A 13,770-nucleotide genomic window follows, 5' to 3' on the forward strand; every position below is an offset into this window, starting at 1 on the left:
TGATGCAAAGGAGAGAGTCAAGATTTTTATCCTGTTAAAGGAGGAGGAATGCCTATGTTTAGGTCAGTAGCAGAAAAACAATATCAACAAAAAGAAGCATTGTAGGCTTGGAGGGAAACGAACCTTCTGGAAAATAGTCTTTTCTGCCTTGGACACACCTGTGTTATGATAGGAAAAGGCCTGGAGGGCAAAGACTGCAGCTCAATGCATGGTGTGTGCTAAGAGGGAATTGTGTGCCACAGTGGTACCTTATGTGTTAAACTGGCTTAAGTGAAAGCCGTGAGCAGGTGAATCCAGGAGGGGTGTCCCTCCCCCCGCCCTCTATTTGTATCATTTAACAGGCCTTGAAGACTCCCAAAAAGCCACTGACAGATAACCCCAGAGAGGACAGATGGCCCTGCCTGGGCACAAAGGGAAGGCCTCTCCTTCAGACTGGGGCCTTCTTGTCGGAATGCACCAGGGCAAAGCCTTGAAGGTATATTGTGAGAAAGTTACACGTCATCTTATTTCTCTCTATGCTTTGAGATCCTTGGAGACAAGTCACTAAATAAATAGAGTATAATTTAAAGCTCACCCTAGCTGGGGAAACTCTGTTTCATTGCCATCAAGCAGCAGGTGCGAGTTTGCAGAGTTGGCCCCTTGAGTCCCCTCATTCCTAAATTCAGGAGGTGTCAAATCTTCATGTTCAGTTAACGGCTGTGGTTTCTGGATAGGTTTCAAGGGAAACCCTGAAAATCACGAGTTCCAGGAGGCTGGGCTGGAGGAGAATGTGTGAGTGCTGTGGCGGGGACTGCCTTGGGTAGGAAAACATACACCTTCCAAGGTAACCTGATCAAGACAGGCCATAGCAAGGAACTGAGTCTGCTCCTTGTTACCAGAACAGCCACTGGCACCCTGAGATTTGGAATCCCTCTTGCTACTCAAACATTAAAAACAATTAAGGCAAAAGTGAGGTGTGAGGGAAGTCAGGAGACTACGGTTCCAAATAATTGAAGGGTTTCAAGAATGGGATCTTTGGAGAGAGGTACATACCTGGATATTTGCACACCTGTATTTGCGTTCATTGCAGGCACCCTTTCAGAGAGTGTGTAGCTATGATGGCCCAAAGAAACTTTTTCTCTCTCCCTTTCCTAAATTACAGGACTGAGGAGTTGTCCGCATGGTGTTTCCAGCATAGTTTTCAGAAAGCATGTAAAGTGCCTCTCACAGTGGGCTGGGGTCACACTTGGCCCTTTTATTTAATTACACAAGTGTTATTTAACAACATGGAGCAGATGCAGAAGCGAGCACTTTTACACTTTAAAAACAGCCCTTTCAGAATCACAAGGAATTAAGTGACTTGGAGACCTTCTGTCTTTTTGACGTGGGTCACTTGCCTTTCTCAACCCCCCGTCTCACTTTTTTTTTTTTTTTTTTTTGAGTGGCTGTACTTTCTATGAACTAGAGCTACTGTTTTCCTTTTCTCCAGAAAACAGTATTGATGCACAGGGAACTATTGAGAAACACTTGCTAACTATTCCAGAATAATCATACTAATAATATAAATCCATGCTGCTTCCCCAACCACCTGAAACTTAATTTTGGTTCCTTTCCTTCCTTTTTTCGATAGCACAAATGAATGTTAAGGGCTGGTTGGAAAGGCCCAAGTAAAACGGTGCTCTCCACAGGCCCCTGCCTGGCTCTTCCCAACAGGACAGTGAAGTGCCTGCCTTCTTGCTGCTTTGAGGTTGAATTTAACTGCTGTGTCAACTCAGTGCCAATTGGACAGCCCAGTGGCAAGGAGCTAAAATAAGCAAGATTTCAGTTTTCATTATTATGACTTTAAATGATGCTTGCTAGACACTCCCAGGACCGGCCTGGCTCATCTTTGGTGACCCAAAAGTGGTTAGTTCATTAGAATAAATCTGTGATTACAGACTGCTGGAAAAGTATTATCTGGGGCTAGCGGTGATGTGGCTTAGTTCTGGCATCCAGGAAACATGTCCTTATTGTCACTGTGTGCAGTTGTTCCTTTTTGGTGTATCTTTCAGGGGTAGCAGCTTTTTTTCTTCCGCCTACAAAGTATCAGAATATGGAAATACTTGAGGGCTCAGAGCAGACCCTTACCTGTGAAATTATTTTTATTGCAGAGTTGTAACAGTGTCATCCGAAAAAGTAAATATTTAAGTGACTAAGCAACATTTTGTAACAGTGTACGGAACTGGCTTGAATTATTTAAAGGGGAAGAAAGTGAGCTGTCTTTATAAAACTTACCTTTTGACCGGGCATGGTGGCTCATGCCTTGTAAACCCAGCACTTTGGGAGGCCGAGGCTGGCCGATCACTTGAGGTTTGGAGTTGGAGACCAACCTGACCAACATGGAAAAACCCTGTCTCCACTAAAAATACAAAATTTAGCTGAGCGTGGTGGCGCATGCCTGTAACCCCAGCTACTCAGGAGGCTGAGGCAGGAGAATCGCTTGAACCTGGGAGGCGGAGGTTGCAGTGAGCCGAAATTGCACAATTGCATTCTAGCCTGGGCAACAAGAGTGAAACTCTGTCTCAAAACAAACACTCACCTTTTAAGAGTAACTCACTTGTTTCTCAGCTCGATGATTTAGCCTTGACTTGCAAGTAGGCAGCAATGATTCTGGCCTGAAAAACTTACGTAAACTCCATCTCACACTCACTTGTACAGCACACTGAAGATGCCTGTCAGTAACCTGAAGAAGTACAGTGTGTGCTGTGGTTTATACTTTCATTTGTTATTGAAATGATTGCTTGCTATTCGCCTGGCCTATTTCTGTGATGTTTGGGCCTGTTGCCTTGCTCTGGTTCCCAAGGCTGGTGCAATTAACCAGGATGGGGGCGTTACTGTAAAAACACAACAGGGAGGCAGATTCCATTACAGTTAACTTCATAGGGGCATCCAAATGCGCTGGTACGAGAATTTGGTGGTAATGGTTATTATTAGAAATCACAGCACAGCTCAGAACCCCCGTCCTCTGCCTGAGTTAAAAAACGGTGGTCAGGGAAAATGGGAACCCAGTTTTAATAGAATCCAGGCAAGGGAATTCCTTGGCAGGAGCTAGTTTAAATCATAAAGGGTGCCTGTTCTGTCCAAAGCACAGTGTCCTGTGTCCTTAGGCCACTCAGATTGAGAAAGGAGCACACAGAAGCTACAGTTGTGTCAAACCGCCCCGAGAGAGACCCAGGCAGAAATCTTGGCTCACTGGCAAGCTACTTTCAAAATCCAGATTAAAGAGAAGCACTACAAAATCAACAACTGTCAGATGGCTTTTGTCTATGATTTAAAGTTGACTGCCAGACTGATCTCTTTGAACATGTGCAAAGTGGCAATCAGATGTTGGAGGGCTTCTTTGGGCTAATATGGTAAATAACTCTTATATGGACAGAAACTGAGGACAGAGGTGCAGAGCAAGGCTCACTGCCGATTGACAGCAGCACTGAGCTGAAGCTTCAGAAGTAGGGAAACAAGTGGAATGTTTCTGGTTTTCATTCTTTGGGCCAGGGGACAGGTGGGTGAGGACAAGGCCGTGGTCTCAGCAGTGACGGGGGTGTCTCTGGAGAGTTATTTGCCCAAGGAAAGTACTTTGGCCTTTAACATTTAAAGGCGATTTTTTTTTCCCTTTAATGTTTCTGCCTTTCTTTCACCCTTCATTCATGGAGCTTCTTGCTTTTACAAGAATAACGGCTCAAATACAAACAGGGAGGGAGACATAGAAAGTTTGCGAGGCGGCAAATTCAGCCACATTTTGGAGCAAGACTTCTGGCCTCTAGGCAAAATGCCTGGGCTGCATCTGCCTTTTGGGTGACCCCCTCTCCCTGTCCACCAGAGGGTCACCATAGCAGTCTCATCAACATGAGTGTTACTGCGTGGGGGGTTTGACGTGTACCTTCCCAGAGGGGCCTTTGCTGGCTTGCTGTGTCCTGGAGGTCTTAGGTGGTTCCGCTGTGCATTCTTTGAGCTTTGGTATTAACATATGTGCTGCCTCTAAGATGTGTCCATCCTTTTCCCTCCCTGGAGTCAGGTCTGAAGCTTCCAGTAAGGCGGGCAGAACATCTGCTGCCCTCCCACCCCTACTCCTGGCTGCTGGTGGTTTGGGATGAAGCCACTGAAACTCCCTTGCAAGGCCAACCCTTGAGAAGATGGGCTGGTGCTGGGATGCCTCTCACTTTCTATTCTGCTTGATTTCTGGGAGGAAGCTGATCACATAAGGGCCTTAAAGGCTTTCTTAAATGGTGACCTGGAGTTTAGTTGTTAAGTGAGTCTTTTGGGACAGCAGTTAGGAATGTATGGATCACCTTCCGTCATCTGCAGGGAGGCTGGATTGGAAGTGGGAGAACTGGCTCCATTGGATTCTGAAAAAGGCGGTGGAGTTTTCATCTGCCACTGATTTCATCCACTGTCCCGAAAGTTATCTTGGCCACAAACCTTTGATCTGGGAGTGAGAACCCTGGCCCCATGCTTCTAGGGCAGGAGTCAGTGACTGCCTGTACCCCCTGTTCTGTGCATTATGGGAGAGAGTGTTAGTTAATGAGTGGGACTGAGTACTTGGGGTGATTTGGGGTGGTTAGGCGTGACTGGGGCTTACACACTGGAGGGGTCATGTGTAGGCTTCTTGATGGGGGTTCTTTCAAGAAGGAGGAGGCAGAAGAACAGTTTTGCTTGTTTGTTGGCTGTTCCTGACTCCATCTGGGAGTGTGACTGGAGAAAACTTCTTCTGAGTGTATCGGTTAGGCTGGGTTTTGGATAAATGGTTCCTGGTGCCCATCCCTATCATAGGCTCTGCATTTCTGTAGGAAAATTCCGGTTTGGAGGCAGTTGCTCTCTGTCTTCTCATTTGAATCTCCTTAGTGGAGAGGCAGGAGGCAGGTTAGTTGAGTGCAGAAAGACCAAGGGGCTTAATCTGAGAGTTGATCTCAGTCCTACATCCCCCAAAAAAGTCATAGAAGTGCCTGTTCAGATACCGAAGTCTGTCTCCCTTCAGTATCCAAACAGCGCTTTTCAGAAGCGTTTAAACTCCTGAAAGTCTGTAAAAACCACATATGTGTAGACGTGAACCGAGCTGCTCCCCGTGCTTCCAGTCTCTGAGTGGCCTATGTCCGATGACTTCTCTCTTCCCAACATCTCTGTCCCGTGCAAGTTGCTGAAGAACACACGGGTGCCTTTCTTCTCCATCTCCCAACTTTTCTTTTTTCTTTTTTTAAACAATTGTTCTTAACTACTCAAGAAGCAAGGCAAGCCTCTTCCACCATTTCAGGCCCTGCTTCCTAAAATGCTCTTTGGCTCAAGGCCTTGGTTCTTAATGTACATTTGGCCTTGACTGGGGGAGTGGTTTCTGCTTCCCTTTTAACAGCGCTGCTGTTTTTCTGTGGAGTATCTGCATCAATGTTAAAGTGTCAGGAGGCTTTTGGACACTCTAGAAGAGGCCCATGGATTTTGGTGTGTGTGGCAGGAGGTTGGTGTCACTACTCAAGCGACTGCTTTTAAATGCCGTCTCCGTCCTAACAGAATCTTGAATAGTGTTGAGATGGGCATTGATGAAGACTTTCAATCTGTGTACCTGGCTACACGAATGCGTGTTACCTGGACCCCTGTTGGTTCGTTTTTCATAAGATAGTATTTTGCCCACTTTAAAAATGTCGTTCAAGTAAAGAATGGCAGAAATGACAGTAATAGGGTCCCCTCAGCCCTGCACACCCTTTTTTAATGGAGGAAGTCGAAGCTGGTTTTTCCAACAGATAGGAAATCCAGAAGTATATCTGGGGAAAGCAGAGAACTTCTACACCTTTTGGAAAGGGACTGTCAATGTGTTTTGCCCTTCCTGGTGAAACTATAAAGATTATCCAGACAGTGGAAAAATTGGGTGACAGAGGAAACCCTGGTGCAGACTCCCAGATGTCTAACTGGAGGGAGGTGTGGTCTTCCTCATTGGTTGAAGGTAGGAAATAATTACAAAATAAAACAGGGCAGAGTCTGGCTGAGGACCAGAGTGCTGCTTGTAAATCCCCTTCAAGTGGGGACTCACAGTGAATGGGAGAAGCAAAGGTGAATCAAAAAAGCCCACTCTTTGGAAAGGCGGCCTCTGCTCTTTCCTCTGCTATGGGCCTTACACCCTCTGCTGAGGCCATTGGTGGGAGACCCGAGCTATGTGACTTTGGACCAGTAATTTAACCTCTCTGGGCCTCACTTCTTTCATCTGTAAAATGGGTGTAATGCATACCTTACATTCATAGTAGGAAGTGAATGAAATAGGAATCAGGGCTTCATGGCACTTCGCATACTGAAAAGCCTCTCCAGATATTAGCTGCCATCTCCACGCCCTTTTCATTTCTTTCTTTGCCACTGATAGCCTCTGCTACCTTTCGTTTCTCACCACCTTGCAAGAAATAAACTAAAAGGTCCAGCAGTTCTTCTGTTCTTCCCCATGGGGTGGAAATAGAGCCAACTCCTTTTGACATCTTTGCAACCGTATTTGGAAGTGAAAGAGTCGGAAATAGATAGTGTCCCCCATCCACCCCAGCCCTCCCCATCGGTCCCCCTCCCCAGGCTGGCAGGCGGCCCTCCAAGTGAGCAGCCTACTCAATGACCCACCTAGAGAGGCCTTCCCGGGCTGGCTTGTATATGCTAATAGGCCTGACTTGTCCTGGCTTGTTTGTAGTGATTTGTGGAGGCATTTATATGCAAATACTATCAACTTGCAGAGTTAATTATCATGTGCCTCCCCTCTACCCCCTCCTGCTCGGCCTCCCAGCCTGGCTGGGCTGTTTTCATTCAGCACCACGCTCTTCCTGTCTTGGCCTCGCCTGCCGGTTGCCCTGGCCCCTTCCTGTACCTGCAGGCCCCATCACAGCTCCTGTGCTGCTCCGTTGCCTGTCACAGGAACCCAGGCCTAGCCTGTGTGGTCAGGCATGGTGAACTGGGCATGCCAGTGACTCCCCGGGTTCAGACTCTGTTAGAGGCATACCGTTGCTTGATGGGGAGCCTGCCTTATGTTGCTTTGAGTTTTAAGCCCCATTTTAACCTACTAGCTTGAAAAACAGAGCTGCCCAGACATATCAACCCTTGACACTCAACCCAGTCTGGCGACAAAGCGATTATAGTTTTTAAATTATTAGTAGTATTTTCATTTCCTCACATTTTTTATACCCCTGACACTTAGGACCAGTTCTGAGCTCTGGAGAGAAGCCGTTTTGCAGAGGGGTGTCCTCTCCTGCCCCCGGACATCTGAGTATTAAAAGTGGGCTTGGATTGTGCAGGGTGGCTCACGCCTGTAATCCCAGCACTTTGGGAGGCCGAGGCAGGATTGCCTGACCTCAGGAGTTCGAGATCAGCTTGGGCAACGTGGTGAAACTCCATCTCTACTAAAAATAAAAAAATAAAGAGATATACTTGAGTGGACCTCAGGCCTGGTCCGTTCCTCGTTGTGTGTTAGCACTGTTGATGTTTGGGGATAATTGTTTTTGAGGGGAGTGGGCCACGTTGTGCATTGTAGGACATTTAGTATCCCTGGCATCTCCCCGCCGGATGCCAGTAACACCTTCTCCCCTTGATGTGACAATCCAAAATCTCTGCAGGAATTGCCCACTGTCTCTTGGGGAGGTAAAATCGCCTCCAGTTGAGAACCCCTGAAATAGAGGTTACATTTGCTTCTCCTGGTCTAAAACAATGGCAGGTTCCCGGCCCCTCCCCCCATTTCAACACCCTCACTGCAGCCCAGGAGTTGAGCAGCCTCTGCCTATGTGATTCCGCTTGATATCAGATGATACTACTTGCTTAATTTTACACTGGACTTTTTGGCATTTAAAAATGAAGAATCTGGGCTGGGCGTGGTAGCTCAAGCCTGTAATCTCAGCACTTTGGGAGGCCGAGGCGGGTGGATTGCTTGAGCTTAGGGGCTTGAGACCTGCCTGGGCAACACAGGGAGACCATGTCTCTACAAACTTTCTTCTTCTTTTTTTAATTACCTGGGCTTGGTGGCATGTGCCTGTAGTCCCAGCTACTCAAGAGGCTGAGGCAGGAGGATGTCTTGAGCCCAGAGGTTTGATCCCAGAGGTTCAAGGCCAGCCTTAGCAACATGGCAAGACCTCGTCTCTACAAAAACAATACGAAAATTAGCCTGGTGTGGTGGTGCATGCCTGTACTCCTAGCTACTCAGGAGGTTGAGATGGGTGGATTGCTTGAGCCCAGGAAGTAGAGGCTGCATTGAGCCGTGATTGCGCCACTGCACTCCAGCCTGGGTGACAGAATGACATCCTGACTCAATAATAATAGTAATAGCAATAAAAAGGTAGAGTCTTTCCTTTTAGAGCATGGTAATATGCTAGCACTTGAGGTGGTAACATTTTCACCTCTCTAGTGCTGTCCAATAGAAAGAGAGTACAAGCTCATATGTAATTATACATTTCCTACTTGTCATTCATAAAAAGTAAAAAGAAACAGGTGGAATTAAGTTTAAAACAGATATTTTCAGCAACCCACGATTTCACCACGATGTTCTTGTCTCAACGCTCAGGACCAGCCCCATGTCCAGTGCTCAGGAGCCACGTGGGGTTGTGGCCATCATATTGGATGGCTTAGTTCTCAGATGATTCTGGTCCTTTGCAGCCATGACGTCAGGTCATTTTCTACTGTTACTGAGTCAGGGAGGAAGTTTTTTTCTTGTCTGTGTTTATTCTCTGAAAGGTAAGGCCTTCCTTGGCTGCACAGCTGCAGCTGAGAAGCAGAGGCTGGAGGGGCAGGATCTGTAATCTCTAGGGAAGCTGTCCCGGCCTCCACGGGGGAGGCCCTCTAGACAGGATCTTGGGCTGAGCCAGGACGGTGGCGGGAGTACGGGGGGCGGGGTCAATATTCCGAGGGCCCCGTGGACTCTCGCACCACACAGACTAATGCTTCAGGTTAATTTTGTGTACAAATTCCCTTTTGTTGGACAAGGGGATGAAAGTCCACAGCTGTGACTGAAAAGAGGGGAAGGACCCTCTGGGATGACCTTGTTTTGGAAAGTCTAAATGGAATACTAATGGCTGAGATCTAAGACGGGTGATGTATGTGTGTGTTTGACTGGGCTTAAAGATAAGGTGAAGAGTATTTTAAAAGTTAGTGTGCAGCTTCCCAGATAACCGTATGCCTGGGGCCAGCTACAATTTATGGCAAGCTGGTAGTCATGGCTGTGTGTTGGCCTCACTTTATCTTTTGAATCCTGGCTCTATAGCTTAACCGGTGGTGCTCTGTTTGTTTATTTTATCTTTTTTGGGTGGGTGGGGGACCTGGGGTTTGGCCAGGTTTTACAGTGAAGCATAGCAGCATTTTATAATACACAAAGGGCTGTTCATATTTCTGCTCCTGGGTGCCTTGGGCTATGTCACTTTTTACTGTCCCTAATGATAGCACATACTGGGGTGTTGCATTCTAGAGTTTCCAGGAGCCTGAAGTGCAGGCCCACATCTTGTACAGTGCCACAAGCCTGCCAGAGCTGTGAGCCGGGGAGGAGGTGTGGAGGCCTTAATATAGCTCCAAGCCCCAGGTTTCTTTCATCTCTGAGGTCAGCTTTTTCCTGTTGCCTCTTGACTTATTGAAACTGTCGCCGGGCTGGCCAGTACACCCAGCAGACTTTCCTAGTAAACACAACAGCCCTGGGTGGCAGGCTTCTCGCTTTTTCTAGGCGACAGATGAGCAGTGGGATCTTATGTTACCCAGTGGGATCTTTCATCTCTCCTCTGAGTCATTCCCAAAAAACCGCTTTTCTTAGAACTTAGAGAGATGCAGAATTTTACAGTGACCATGGCATTTCATGGATGCATTGGAATAGCAACCGGATATTTGAATACCTCCTTACCCCAGTATTCCTAAGGAAGAAATTTACACTGAAAAATACTCCCAAACTTTGTGTTTGGAAAACGTATGTTCTTGAGCTAGTGTGGACTCTGCTTTTAATAGTCGGGTGGTGATATACGGGTGTATCTTAAATCTGGCATTCTTTCCTATTTGTACTCTGATAAGGTATAGTTGATGGGAGGGTGGACTGAGGGTTTTTTATTTGGGCAGCAGTAAGGATGAAATGGACAGTTCTGATTTTTGGACATAGTCTACAAAAATAACTTATCTCATGATAAATTGGCATAGGAAGTTTGCGGGTGTGTTTTTTTGGAGGGTGAGAGATGTGGTCGAACTTCCCTCAGACTCTTCGCTTCACCTCTTCAGTAGGCCACGGCCATCTGCTTTAACAATTTTATTTTTTTCATTTTAAATCCTCAAAGACAAAGGGACCTGGAAGTTCAGACCTGTCCTGCCACATTCCTGAGTAATTTGGTTTTGATTAACCCAAGGAGAGAAGTTGGTTTCTCCTAGCGACCGACCGAGGGGATCAAAGCACCAGGAGGGGCAGTTCCGTTAATACACGCAGTCCCCCTCCTCCCGGCCCCTCTCCCCCTCCTCTTCCTCTTCCCTCTACCTCCACCTCCCTCCCCATCCCTGGGCCTTTTCACCCTCCCCCTCTTTAGAAGCTGAGCAGGAGTTATTTCCACTTTCTGACTCTCACAGAAGTGGAAGTGTATCATAGCGCTTTGGATGGACAGACGGGGGAGAAATACATCCCCCCACCCATCCCTTTCTTCCTAAACTCCTTTTTCCCCCACCAAGCTGCAGAGCACATTCCTGTGCTAATCCGGCTGCTGGAGGAATGCAAATGGCTGTAATTGTGTGCCTCTGGACCGGCCTTCCGCATCTGTGCCGCTTTTCTTCTTTGAGGAGGTGGCTAAAAAGTTCATTTACATAGAGAAATGAGACTGGCCTTGTGATCCCTAGTGGCAGAATAGGGACTTTCTAATAGGAAAGGGGCCACATCTGTGCTGCCTGCACCTTCCTCCTCCAGCCCTCCCCACTTGCAGAGAGAGCGCGAGCCTGTGCGCTCACACGCATGTGCTGTGTGGTGTGTGTGTATGGGGTGGGGGAGAAGGTGGACACCAGACTCCTGCTGGGCATATTTTACAGAAGGGCAGTTAAAAGGGAGAAGTCTTCTCTTGATAGTAAGAAATCAAGCTGCAGTAGGGGACAGCCTACTTTTGGACAAGCCTCGTGGGTAGTCCTGGTAGTAAACCACAATAAATGACTTATTTTTATTTTGTTTTTGAGACAGGGTCTCGCTCTGTCTGGCAGGCTGGAGTCCAGTGGCACAATCTCAGCTCACTGCAACTTCCTTCTCCTGGGTTCAAGCAATCCTTCTGCCTCAGCCTCCCGAGTAGCTGGGACTACCAGTGTGGGCCACCATGCCCGGCTAATTTTTTTTTTTTTGATAGAGACGGAGTTTTGCCATGTTGGCCAGGCTGGTCTCTAACTCCTGAGCTCCAGTGATCCACCCACCTTGGCCTCCCAAAGTGCTGGGATTACAGGTGTGAACCACCGTGCCTGGCCTATTACTATTTTTTAAAAGCATGCTGTGGGTCTCAGAAGTGATTGATAAAATTTTGGAAGAGGTGTGTCACCCCACTGAGCTGGTCTAGCTTCTGGGTGCACATCTGACCTTGCCTTTTTTCTTAGTTTATACTTGAGCTTGGCAGTGGGTTATTGGATAGTAAGATTGTTCAGCCCAATTAAAAGTATCACTTGGGAACCAGTACATTGTAACTTTAGGGAGATATTCAAGACAGACAAGAGATGTCTGTCTCAGTCATATCCGAGAACAGTTAGAACCCTGCCTGAATCTGAAGCTGAAAGCCAGGCAGACGTTCTGAAACAGGACCATGCGGTAGAAATACAGTGTGAGCCACATAGGTAATTTCAGATTTTCTGTTAGTCACATTAAACAATGAGAAACAGGTGGAATTAACTTTCATAATATATTTAGCCCAGTATATCCAAAAGGTTATCATTTTAACAGGTAATCAGTATTAAGAAAACTATTAATGAGATATTTTATATGCCTTTTATTTGTACCAAATCTTTGGAATCCTGTATTTTTATGCCTTCAGCCCATCTCAATCCAGACTAGCCACGTGTCATAGGCTCGGTAGTGACAAGGGGTCAGTGACTACCTAGTGGATGGTGCAGCTCTGGAATAAGAGATTGCTGCCGTGTGCTCTTCTGAGACATTCTGTTGATGGAACTGAGTCAGCCATCACCCCTGTGACCAGCTGTTTGCATTTATTGGGGTCCAGGGTTGCAGGCTCAGTCTGCACACAGCGGGTTGGGTCAGAAATGCCTAGCTCCCCTGACATGCTCATGAGATTGTTAGGAGATAGAACTGTGACGTTGGGGTGCCAGTGTTCTGTAAACTGCTTCCTGGCATACAGGTGGGGGTGCTCACGTGACTGTGAAAACCTTCCCAGAGGCAGAAGACCAGCAGTGGCAGTAAGGCATGGGCCACTTCCTTGAGGGACAGCCCCACTCTCATTCATTCCTGTGAGTGCTAGTATGCTTGTTACAACAGACTTACTGCTTCATGTATGTTACTGAAATCACAGACAGGGCTGCAGGGAGCCTCTGAAAACCCTCGTTTCACCCTCTCCATGGTGGGTCGCTAGTTTGTGGCAGGAGGAAGGCATGAATCTAGAACCTTCTACCTGTAGGTAATCGGTGTGGTTTTCCTGACTTCACAGTCATTTCTAACACCACACACACAGGCTTCCGGGTTGGCTAGTCCAGGGACAGTGTGGTGCATTGCTTGGAGGGGACTTTCTTTTGGAGGCTCTAGTACCCTCCAAGATGAGAGTTGTAGGCGCTACCACTGTTGGGAAGGTCACCAATCCCAGCAAGAAACCTCCCCCATCTTCTCTTAGTGTTTATTTGGATTTCTGCTTTCTTGCCTTATCTTGATGCCACGGAATGGAAACCTCCTTCCGTACTCTAGGAAAGTCTCCCTCTGTCATTGGAGGAGGAGAAATGGAGGGACAGAGGGTGATAAGGAAAAATCAGAAACAACCTTGCCCGTGAGAATCAGGGGTGTAATGGAGGCAAGAAGTCCCATCCTAGACTTTTTTTTTTTTTTAAAGTTTGTTACAGTTTTTCTTGTTCACCTAGGAAGTGACTTCTTTTCAAAGCTAAATGATTTCAGCCTTGCTACCATTACAGCTCTTCTCAGTGGAATAGCAAGGGGAACTGTCTGCTGGCTTCTAGCGGAAAGCACCACTGTGAAATGTACGCTAGAGAAGATGCTGCTTTCGGACTGGCCCGGGAAGTCCTGGAGTCTTCTCACTGTTGATCTTAGCGTTTCTTGGTCAATACATGTGACAAGAACAATTTTCCGTCGCCATTGCTATTCCCAGAGCACCCAGCCAGCCTCCTGCGATTCGAGGGTCTCCTCTAGGATGCCAGTGGGATTTGTGCCCCTGGTAAACTGAGAAGTGGGTGTGGATTTGGGTTTGGAGGGAGGGAGGTATCGAATTCCTTTAACAGACTGGCCTCCTGGCAGGCAGGAAAAAAACTGTGAAAGTGTGAGGTGGAAGGGGCCCCGGCGCTGGCCTCTGCTGGGGACAGAGCATCGCAGCTGTCTGACCCCGGGTGAAAAGTTCAAATCTGCATTTAAAAGGAGTGCCAGCCCCCCACCCCCCGCCTACCCCCTTTCCCCCCAGTCAAGTTGAAACTGTTCACGTTTTGGAGGACCTGTGCTGGGACGCCAGGCAGCCCCGCTTCACTTCTGTCGAGACCCAGTGCTGGGGGGCGGGGGGCTCAGCTAAGATGCAGTTCTTGAATAACAATAGTTGTTGAGGACGAACCCTTGGAGGCGCCTGGAAGGGAGGGGAAGTTTCTCCCTCAGTCAGACACTGGGCATTT

General features: G+C 47.5%; 1 protein-coding gene across 6 annotated transcripts in view; it reads left to right on the top strand.

The window, feature by feature from the left end:
• Window positions 1-13,770, top strand: part of ZFHX3 (zinc finger homeobox 3) — a 276,330-nt gene that overhangs the window by 11,523 nt on the left and 251,037 nt on the right. The window lies entirely within an intron of this gene.

Source organism: Chlorocebus sabaeus, chromosome 5, assembly GCF_047675955.1.
Source record: "Chlorocebus sabaeus isolate Y175 chromosome 5, mChlSab1.0.hap1, whole genome shotgun sequence".
Lineage (NCBI taxonomy): Eukaryota > Metazoa > Chordata > Mammalia > Primates > Cercopithecidae > Chlorocebus > Chlorocebus sabaeus.